The sequence below is a fragment of the Porites lutea genome, chromosome 3 (assembly GCF_958299795.1).
Source record: "Porites lutea chromosome 3, jaPorLute2.1, whole genome shotgun sequence".
Taxonomy (NCBI): Eukaryota; Metazoa; Cnidaria; class Anthozoa; order Scleractinia; family Poritidae; genus Porites; species Porites lutea.
This window is the reverse complement of record NC_133203.1, coordinates 37,034,059-37,044,489: the sequence shown is the minus strand read 5'-3', so window position 1 is coordinate 37,044,489 and position 10,431 is coordinate 37,034,059. Positions and strand designations below refer to the sequence as shown.

Sequence of the window (10,431 nt, the reverse complement as noted above, 5' to 3'; positions counted from 1 at the left end):
ACAGAGCTTTTCGGATCTGATTTTGTCGTGGAGCGCCATGAAGACGGTAGCATTGAAACGAAAACGGTAACGGATCAGTGTTACCTAGTCGGAGAAGCTGAGACATTTCACACCAGTGTGGCCATAAGTGACTGTGATGGACTGGTAAGAAACCATTAATATATGCATATTCTGATCTCATCTTAAGCTACGGTAAAATGGGCAACAAAACGTGCGACTTGTTTCGAAACATTGCTGCAAAACGAGTTGAATAGCGATGTTCATGTTGTACCTATCAATTTTTTATCTGAGTGGAAACAAGCAAGATTTGTGTTTTGCTAGAGTGCCAAACTTTGTTGAAAGAGAGTAAGTGGACTTGTTGTAGCCTTATGATCTATGTTTTTCCCTTTCTTGCACTAATTTCTTAAAACTCTATATTTTCTATTTACCTAAAGAACTTTTGGTATTGATCCTGTAAAAAAATACATTTCTAATTGTCATAATAATAAATAGGTAGAAATATTGTAAAAAAAAATTGTCTCTAGTTCTTATTGCTGTCACTTGTAAAACATGGCCACAAATTCTTGGCTTTCCCGGCTTCTGGTTTTCTGGCCGAGAAAGCCATGAAATGCCGGCCTATTTTTTAGTGTGGCCGGAAAAGCCATGCTTCTATAGCCAGGCTTACCTCAAAACCCTGGCCTTGACCCAGGCTTACCAGGCTTTTCCAGGCCACGCTTTCCTGGCAAGCCTGGCCTGGCTGGGCTTGGCCTGGCTGGGCTTGGCCAGGCTTTCCATGCTTTTGACCGGGCTCCTGATGCAAGGGTAGTATGTAATGTTAAACAAAAAAATTACCCTTGCCAATATTTTGTCGTATGTAAAATACTGTCAGGGAAATTGACTCCGTGGTTGGAAACCGTATTGCAATATATATATTGTGGTTCAATATCCTTGGTTTAATTCTTATTTCGTTTTGTTTTGGGGTATGATTATGTATGATAATGAGTTTAAAACAAAGGGAAATAATATTCAAACAAAGGATAACATTGAACCCCAACTTAAACACTGTATGTGACATCCCATGTATCTGCACCTCTAAATTCTATCCTAAAATCAAATGTTTATGTTACTAACTGGTTATTTCCTTGTGTCCATCTTCATTAAATTTAAGTGCTGGTGATATGTGCCTGAATGCACCATCAAGGAAGGCTTCTTGGTCATGAAACACTAGTTTATCATGCACAACTGCATCACATTCTGGACAAACCGTCTTCACACCACACTCGACACAGCGAATCAGCCATGGCTTTTGATGGCAGAGTCCACACAGTGGTGACACTGAGTCAGACCCTCCCAAGAGAAGAATGGTTTTGAAAATCAATGGCCTTGATGCTTCCCAGTTTTCATTTAGGTTTGCCATCCTTTTTTCCCATTTTACATTTACAGAGTGTATGGAATTGAGAAGAGCTTGACATTTTTCAATAAGTGCCTCAAGTGATTGGTCTATACAGGAAATAAGAGAATTAAAACCATTAAAATGATCGATCTTAGTATCCGTATTTAAGCTTACTATTTTTCTACTCTTACCATTTCATTGACTATTTTTAACATAAAACGAATCTAACCCTGTTCGTGGTCTTCATGTTCACCCAAAGCATCATCTTCATTATAAATGTCGTCAGAAGGCGCTGCATGCCAGAAATTTCAGAACATACTTGTAACATTCAAACGCAAATGAAAGAAGGGTGATTAAGCTTAAACTAATGAATAAACACCCTCTTCTATTTTCACTTACTGGTAAACGTGGCTATAAAAAAGTGAAAATTAAAAATTGTCCTCGCTTTTGGCTTTCAGTCCCAGGCATGAGAAAACTGAAATTTAAATTTTATCACCTTCAAAACTTGATGCTGTGGATTAGTCCTGGATGGTGCGGTTGGTATTCGTCGATTTCGATCGTGGGCGATACTTGTGATGGTACTTTTGAAGCCCTGTACTAAGATCGCGATGAAATTCATACTCCGCCTCTTTCTTTCTTTTTCGCAGTTTTTCATCTAAGAACGCTTGCATTTGCTCAACGAGGTCTCCGAGTATTTCTTCTTTGGAATTATCCTTTTTTCTTTTCTGTGAACTTTCTCTTACTCTAGACGACGCCACATTGATTGGGCAACCTAACCTCCTTGCTCTTACCCAGTCTATTTATTGACACCACAGTCATGTTGAATGAAGTATATTACTTATTTTGAGGAGATATTACAAGTGATGATTATACTCCTTTTGAGAGAGAGACTGTGTTGGCGCACAGGGACAATCCTGATTGCCCCGTAGACGAGCTTGTCTAAGGGCAGAGTTGGGCTCTTTGATTTGTACAGGTTATAAGCTTGGAAGATTAGTTTCTGTTGTCTGAGAACTTATTGTTGTGATTTGAGGGTGAACCATCTCCAGCCATTGTTGGATCTTGCACTTAGTTTTGGTTCGATATTATCTGGAGATTTGGTAGCTTTTCTGTGCTTTAGTGTAAGTCTGTATGTCTTCTTTTTAATCTGGCATGGGCAGTTATCTTGGAGAAAGAAATTGCTCACTCCCTTCTCAGCTTGTCGAAACATAGCTGGAAAATCTTTGGTATCATCTGCTATCACACAATCGAGTTAAGTTAATGTTCCATCCTGTAAATTGTTTTTCATCTGGCTCGTTAATAATCTTCAATTTTCCCTGTACAGAAAGTAAAGTGAAATCAGCAAAATCTTTCGTCAATTTAATCTTTGAAATTGGATTTGCACCCATTTCTTTTTTAAATGAACTCACAATTTGAGAAATTGTCAACTTTTGTTCTTTCATTCACGACATGCCGGGTCAGCTGTCTCAAAAAAGTTGTCATTTAGTTACCGTGGTCACACCAGCGGTCTTACCAAAAAAAAATGGCGGCCAGAAGACAGCGTTCCTCCCGTGAAGAAGTAATTGAACAAGTTTTGGTGGAGAGTGTAGAAACCGAGGAAGATGAAGGCCCTGAAGGTAGTGTAAATGATATTTTGGAGAAGTCGATAGGCAATTTTACTGCTCTTCGGCGCTCTATTTCCAATTAGACCCATTTAAGGGAGGAAGCTCGTCAGCTAATGCCGAATGTCTACCACCAACATGAGGTTGGGGTGCATGGGATGGATAAATCTCTCATGTCTTCCCTCCCGGCGTGGCCCATGATCACATCAGAGGTTCTGATCTGGCTGAACAGGATAAGAAGGCGGATGTCGGCAAACCCGAAGGCTTCCAATCCATGGACTATAGAGGTGAAGCGTGACCTCCCTCAAGAAATATTTGAAGTTTTAGTGAAGTCTGTGCAGGGGGCGCCTTCAGCTTTTGGGGTGTCAGTGGAGGACAATGTGATTAAATACACAAAAAAATCGTCTCCTCCGCGATTTCTCGAAGTTTTGTGGCATCCCTCAGAGTGAAGTCGCCAATAAACTTAAGAAAAGCTTTGGCGGGAACTGTAAAGGTTTTAAAGCAGAGGTGCTTGCGAGCAGAGAAAAGCCTTTTTCTATATCGTACAATTGCAAACGAAAGCAGCTAACTCTAGTTTGCAATTATGGATGTTGGAATGAGTTTGGGTACAGTTTTTATGGGTAGTAAAATATGACATTTAATTACCTTCTCTTTTTTTTTCTTACTATAAAATATACAAACTATTTTTAAGTGTTTTAATTTCAGGGGCAGATCGGAGAATCTCCAAAGTACATTTTTCATTGCTAATATTTACAGATGATTACAGTATATAATATATGTAACGTTTCAAAATATCTCAAGGAAACACTCGAGACAACTCTCAGAGTGGCCACTATTCAGTGCATTATGGCCTGTTAAATCACGGTAAAGTTACATAAAATGCAGTTGTGTGCAGTCATTTGTCACTCAACAGATTATACAAGAAATGCTGAAGTTTCTGAAGGAAAAACAGATAACAGCTAATTGCGAAGGTCACATGCTGTTTACTTACCCCAATAATGTGGTGGCTGCAATTGACACTTCGTGCAACTTCACCTTTTCATGATTTTAAATACTTTTCTGAGACTAAGATAACCCTGCAACAATTTTCCCTTCTTTTACACTTTTATGAATTAGTGTCATAGGATGATCACCACATAAACAACAGCTTTGGTCAGCAGGATCAGCTTTATGTAGTCCACAATAACAATAGTTAGTGTCATTAAAAACCCTTTGGGGAATGTAAACATTTTTACTAGGAGTGTAAGAACAAGGTTCATGATGCTGTTCAGGTAACCATAGTAACATAATAAATTCATGCCTGAAAATTTCAGCCCATCGATTCTGGTAGGTGGTGTTTGCACTCAACTTTTGCAAAGCTATATGCTTTGCTTCTCTATCTTCCATTGTTACTGTTAAAAGACCTTGACCGTACTTATCATAGACTTGCCTGGCATGAGCAGGCACATCATGACCAATGGTCCAGATGGTGGGATTTACTGAGGTGGGTAACAGTAGTGCATTGGCACGATAGTACTCTTGTGCTAAGGTCGGAAGTTGCTCAAGATGAGTATCTTCCACTTCAAATCGATTGATGATTGAACACAAATCCCTCAGTCTTAACCCAACATAAGCAAGGGTGAGCACAGTCTGCTGTTGTTTTTGACTGTCTCCTTCCTGCCTCAAAAATGTCAACAACCTTGCAAAGTTGTGACAAAACAACCGTGACTCTTTGCCTGTAAAAAGAAACTGTAAATCCCCCGACTTACCCTGTGTTTCGTCAAACCATTTTCGAACCTTTTTGGCCAAGCGACCAGCCTTCACTTCACATTTGAGAGCAGTGACCACTCTCCCTAGACAGGTATCCTGTGGGACCTCTGCAAATGTTTTACAGGTTGCTGGTATGTTGGATTTGGCCACTGCCTCCTTTAACAATACTTTGGAAAAATACCCCCAAGCATTATTTTTGAGATGAAGTGGCTCTACATGAGCTTTGTCAATTAACTTACCCACCAAAGGAAGATACTCTTGACGGCTCTTTTGACGAGCTATAAATTCTGTTACTCTAGTTCTCTTCTGTTTTCTGGACAAAGGTTTCCCATCCAGGGAGGACTTCAAAGAATCTACTTTTTCAACAACCTTCAGTCTACTTGAATACTCCCAGGGTTTCCATTTACATGAAAGGCTGGACCCAAATGTGCCCCTTAAGTCAGTACAGTCATTTGTACTCACATTTGCAAATGGTGAAAAGAATGTAGCAGAATTGCTTAGCTCCCCACCAAGCATTGCAAGCATTTTCATGTCACTGGGAAGCTCCTCAAAATGAAATGACACTTGTAAACCATTAATTTGAAATATACGTCCATCTAAATCTACAATTTGTTTGCATACAGAATTTAAGTACTTTTTTACAACAGGAGACGTCTCCTCTACATTAGCACCAAAGACTAAAAAATTGTCACTGCTGGATGTCACTCTCTTTCCTACATTCAGAAAACTAATAAGGAATGAACAAGCAGATTCATTTTTACCAAAAGGACATCCATCCCCCTCAAATGCAACAAGAAACCTACCCTCTGTTTCCCCAAACCATTTCAATGCACCTTTGCATTTCCCCTGCATATTTAAGTAAAATTTTGCTAGCCGTGGTAAATACTCTCGTAAATCTCTAAGGCACCCATTAATATTTTCATCATCTATGTCAGTACAGAATTCGTCCTCAATATAATAAACCTTTCCTATGTCAATCTTTTTAATTTCACTTACAAGAGAATTATAAGTGATAAGTTTTGGTATGGGACAGTTTGGCATAAAATTTATTGCTGTTTTACCCCCCCCTCTTTAAATTACTGGACTTCATTGAGGATGCCTACCTCACAGCTTGATATTTCCTTTTCCCCATTACCCCAGAAGTATAGTAAGTAGCTATACTTCGCAATATATTATCTTTTGAATATTCAAATTCTGCTAACTGCCTTCGCTTACATTGCTTAATGACATAATTTGTAACCTTACTGTTAGATAATATATAATCACCAAGCACACTAGTTTTGCATTTTTTTAGAAACAGTGTGGTAGAGACCATCAAGTGCAGGTCTTTTGTTAGATTTTGTTCCTCCATGAATCTTCATGGCAGCCTGAAATGTTTCTCTACATCTACGCTGTAGTGTCTGAGGTGAGACAGTGTTCGTTGGTGGACGTACACGTGTCACTGTTTAAAAACAGAGAGTGAAGATTATGGTCTGTTACTTTTCATATTTTTAAATTTATATCAGCAGATAAATGTCATACACATGGGCCTCCTTTAATGCAAACAAATATTTTCTCATACAAAAATGACCAAGTCATCTATCTTTATTTCACCTTCAGGGGTGTGAACATTCTTTTCTTGACTCTCAGCTGACAGACATTCTCCAAGTTCTTTTTTCTGAAAAATATTATATTGGCTTACACCTAAGTATAAGTAAGACGTTGAGTCATGCTGGGACCAACCTTCCCCGAAAATTTTTTTCAAGTTATATTTGTAGCATGTTGCTTTTAAAATCTGTTTTGATCAGATTTTTTATTTGGATTGTTTACTGGGAGGTTTCAACAGGAGATGCGATTATGACCAGGCTGATTATCAAAGATTATGCCATCTCATATCTTATTTGTGGCGGCCCTTGTAATATCACAGCAAGCTGGCAAAAAGCATTCCGTTGTTTTTAAAACCTTGTACCCATTCATTTCAAAACGATAGTCTCTTCTACATGTACAATTGTACTTGCTTAAATCTGTCAGTATAATTTTGGAGAAATACTAATGTCGTTAAAACATTGTTGTCAAAATCAAAGAGCTAAAAAGATTCTGTGTTTATGAATGTAAATAGATATTAATATATTCCAAATATTACATTGCGTGCAGTAGTGTTGATTTTTCATCTTTAATTTTGATTCTCTCAGTCTTAAATAAGAGAATTTAACAAGTAATGGTGTTTACTGTATATCAAATGTCAATTTCTCCTCACTTGCGTGACTACATGTATTGTTATTGACTAAGAGGAATCTCTTACAGGATCGTGTTACAAATTTATGTCGATCTGTGTTAAAAAAAGGCCCGATATCAGATAGAAAAAAAAAAAAACGTTTCGATGAAATGATCACCTACAGATATGCAAAGAATAAGAAAGAATAGGTAAACATGAGAAGGAAATTAAACCTTGTTGCAATTGTATGTTAAAATTGTGAGCAGAATTTGAATACCTTATTATCTAGTCTCTGGATTTGTCACTGCAAAGTTTTCACCTCACTTGAGAGGCTGGCTTTTTCTTTGGCTAGCTCTTGCTGCCGGATTTTTTTTTTCCTTTGCGTATTGCCCCACGGCAAAGCGGACATAATCTTTTCTTTTTTGAGGCATCACTGGTGTTGAAGATTTAGAAAATAAGTCTCAGTTATTTGAGTACCAGCCGATTTCTACGAGCATCTGATACAAAACACCCATAAATGAAAGCATTATTTCTGTAAAACTAAAGTGAAATCACCAAAACTAAAAACTTACGATTCTTACCAAAGGTTTGGGGTTTCCAAGATTGCAGTTCTCGACTCTGGGTTCAGAAGGCCAAAAAAGCCTTTTGAAGCCGAAGTTTGTCATTTTCAGGCCGTTTGCCTATTGCTCCATTATGGGGTGAAAGCGAAGACGAAGGAAAAATCACATATCAATCTTTTCCCATCGATTTTGGTATCCAAAATATTCCTTGTTTTTCGGGCTTTTACGGTAGTTCGCTTTTCGATTCAGCCCCTGCTTTCCTGGGTTGCAAATTGAGCGCTATTTATACTGCTGTAAACTAGTTCCCAGGTTGACCAAAAATAACCACGGCCAGAACGCCATTTTTGGGGACATTGGCATGACTAAAAAATGCCGACAGCTGACCCGGCGTCCGAGTGAATATTCTGTTTCACTAACAATTTAATGTTGTTGTGTTAAAGAGTAGTTTGAAAATGAAACTGGTTGCTTTTCTTGTTTGTTTGATATTGTCTTATGGTGTCATCCACCCTCAAGCACCCAAGTTCAAGTTCAAGTTCAAGTTCATTTATTCACACTTATTCATTTACAATACAACAATAATGTAAAAAAGGGAAGAAGTAAGAAATAGAGCTAACTATACATTGAATTAAGCGTAAAAAAGGAAGAGTGTAGCAGGCAAAGGAGCCAAGCTTTCGAGTTGGCTACTACCACAGAGCAGTTACAAGTGGGTGGAGGTTATATGGTACTGATAAAAAAAAGTATTTGAATTAAATAATTAAATAAAGAGAACTAAGTAACAGACTAGAGTTGTTGAAGATGCCTGACTGTCAAGTAGAAAGAGTTTTTATTCTTTTTTAAAACTGTTCAAGGGGAGACACTTAATTTTCGTAGGTGTAGCTTCCCAGGTCTGTGATGCCACTACACTAAACCTTGCTAGGCCATAATTAGTTCTGGAAAACAGTCTGCACAGGTTTTGACTAGTGGCATACCTAGTATTATAACCCTCCTCGTGTTGATCAATGGTAGCACTGTACCCCCGAAACCGTACATTTTCTGAAAGCTTTTGCCTATTGTTTTTTTTTTTAAAAAGCGAAATATTAATGTGATTCAGAAGTGAGAAGTATTTGTTCTTATCAGCTTAATATCTGATAGCCTTTTTGTGAAAGTGGTTGTCACTAAATTTAAGTCCAGGCCAGCCAAAAATAAATGGAAGAAGCCAATAAATATCCCATTCGCTCATTTATTTAGTTATATTAGTTACAATTTTCTCCAATACAGTAAGAGCATAAACAAACATATACACCGAAAATATTAGTGTAGGAGGAGAGGGAAACATCCAAAAGCACACTAGACACCATACGTGGGATGCTCCCTTGAAAACTACAACATAATATGAAGATGTATATAATACAAATCGTATCTAAATCTAAAATAAGAAAAATCTAAAACATCCGAAATTCACAACGTACAAAAAGGAATCTAAAAAATACTAGAGCGGATCTCGTAGGAGTATGAGAAACCGTAGTCAAAGTATATGACTAACACTATTAGTTCGACAGTACATACAGACAAGTTCAAGAGTCTTTTTTTTTTAGTCATAAAGTTACGATCTTTACAGAAAGACGTTTGACTAAAACACTGTGTCTCAGATTTTTGTCAAGTGCACTTGTTCTTTTGTTATAAGCAGTTAAAGACAGGGATAGCAAATCATTAGCACTACCTGTGAAAAAATACTCTAATTTGAAATTAACAAAAAAAGAAATAAAATTTCGAACACGGTTTGTTAAAAAACTATTAGCAAGTAAGTTGGCCAAATTTCATCCAAATTGGTTCACAGGTTGCAGACTGATTTTCATGTTGAGAAAACGGCAAAAAGATTTTTGGCAGCGTATTACCCATGACGAGATTATATAACAATTATTCACCGAAGTGGAGGTGGCTTGTGGTGGATATTTACCGAGGCCATGACGCGGCGAGGTAAATATCCTGCACCAGCCACCGACACTGAGGTGAATAATTGTTTTAGTACATACTAAAACAGTGAGCACAAGAATGATGATTGTTAACTCATTTACTGTTGCCAAATATTACAATTTTGGCGCGCAATGACTGAACGGCTGCGGTAGTCGCTTTGTCTTGCTGACAAATAAAACTTTTGAAGGCATTTGTTTAGCTCTTGTGGGGAAATTTCTTTAAAAGGAGTTGTGAATTCTTATTGTATTTAAAGTCATTCTGTAAAAAAGGCTATTAAATTTAGTTTTAAGCTTATTTATGAACAAGTCAACTAACAAGACATAAGCTTAATTTGCATTTGTGAACAAAAAACTTTTTCACTGGTTTTATCGATAAATTCGAGTCATAAAGACAAAGCTTTACCTGTGAAAACTTCCAAACTGATATTCGTCACCTTGTTCCTGTATTTCAGGAACAGCTTGCTTGATTAGTTGTGAAATTTCTTTGTTTGTTATGGCAGCAAACCGGGAAGGCATTTTGGTCACAACTTATGTGAGTTTGGCGTCGCTTTCAATGGGTTTTCAGAAGTTCTCCTTGATTGTAGTCGGAGCCCTTGTCACTCTGCTAATTTCGAAGCCCACTCTTTGCAAAATGATTTTGTCGTCGTCTTTTGTCCTGGAGTCGAGGATGAAAACAGACAAGCTCTTTTTTATTCTTTGGAGGCATTCACTTCCAAAATCCAGGGAAAAACAGTGAATACTATACTTGTAGACCAAGATTTCTGTCAAATTGTGTGATTAGCTTGGTTAAACAACGGCATGCATATCAAGTATGACAGGTCAACGATCAATTAAAATAATCAGCATAGAAAAAACTTTTTGCACTCCATAAGTCTGCATGCAAAAATCATTTTTTCCTGGAAATGTTTTTAACAGGAAACCTCTTGATGAGCTCTGTTTAATCATCGAAAAAATTAAAATTTCGAAAAGTGATTTTTTACCCTGGATATGTTGAATAAACGGCTCT

General features: G+C 37.6%; 1 pseudogene; it reads right to left on the bottom strand.

Annotated features, from left to right (window-relative positions):
* Window positions 1-4,035: 4,035 nt before the first annotated feature.
* Window positions 4,036-7,578, bottom strand: LOC140932237 (uncharacterized; annotated as a pseudogene).
* Between the last annotated feature and the right edge of the window lie 2,853 nt (window positions 7,579-10,431).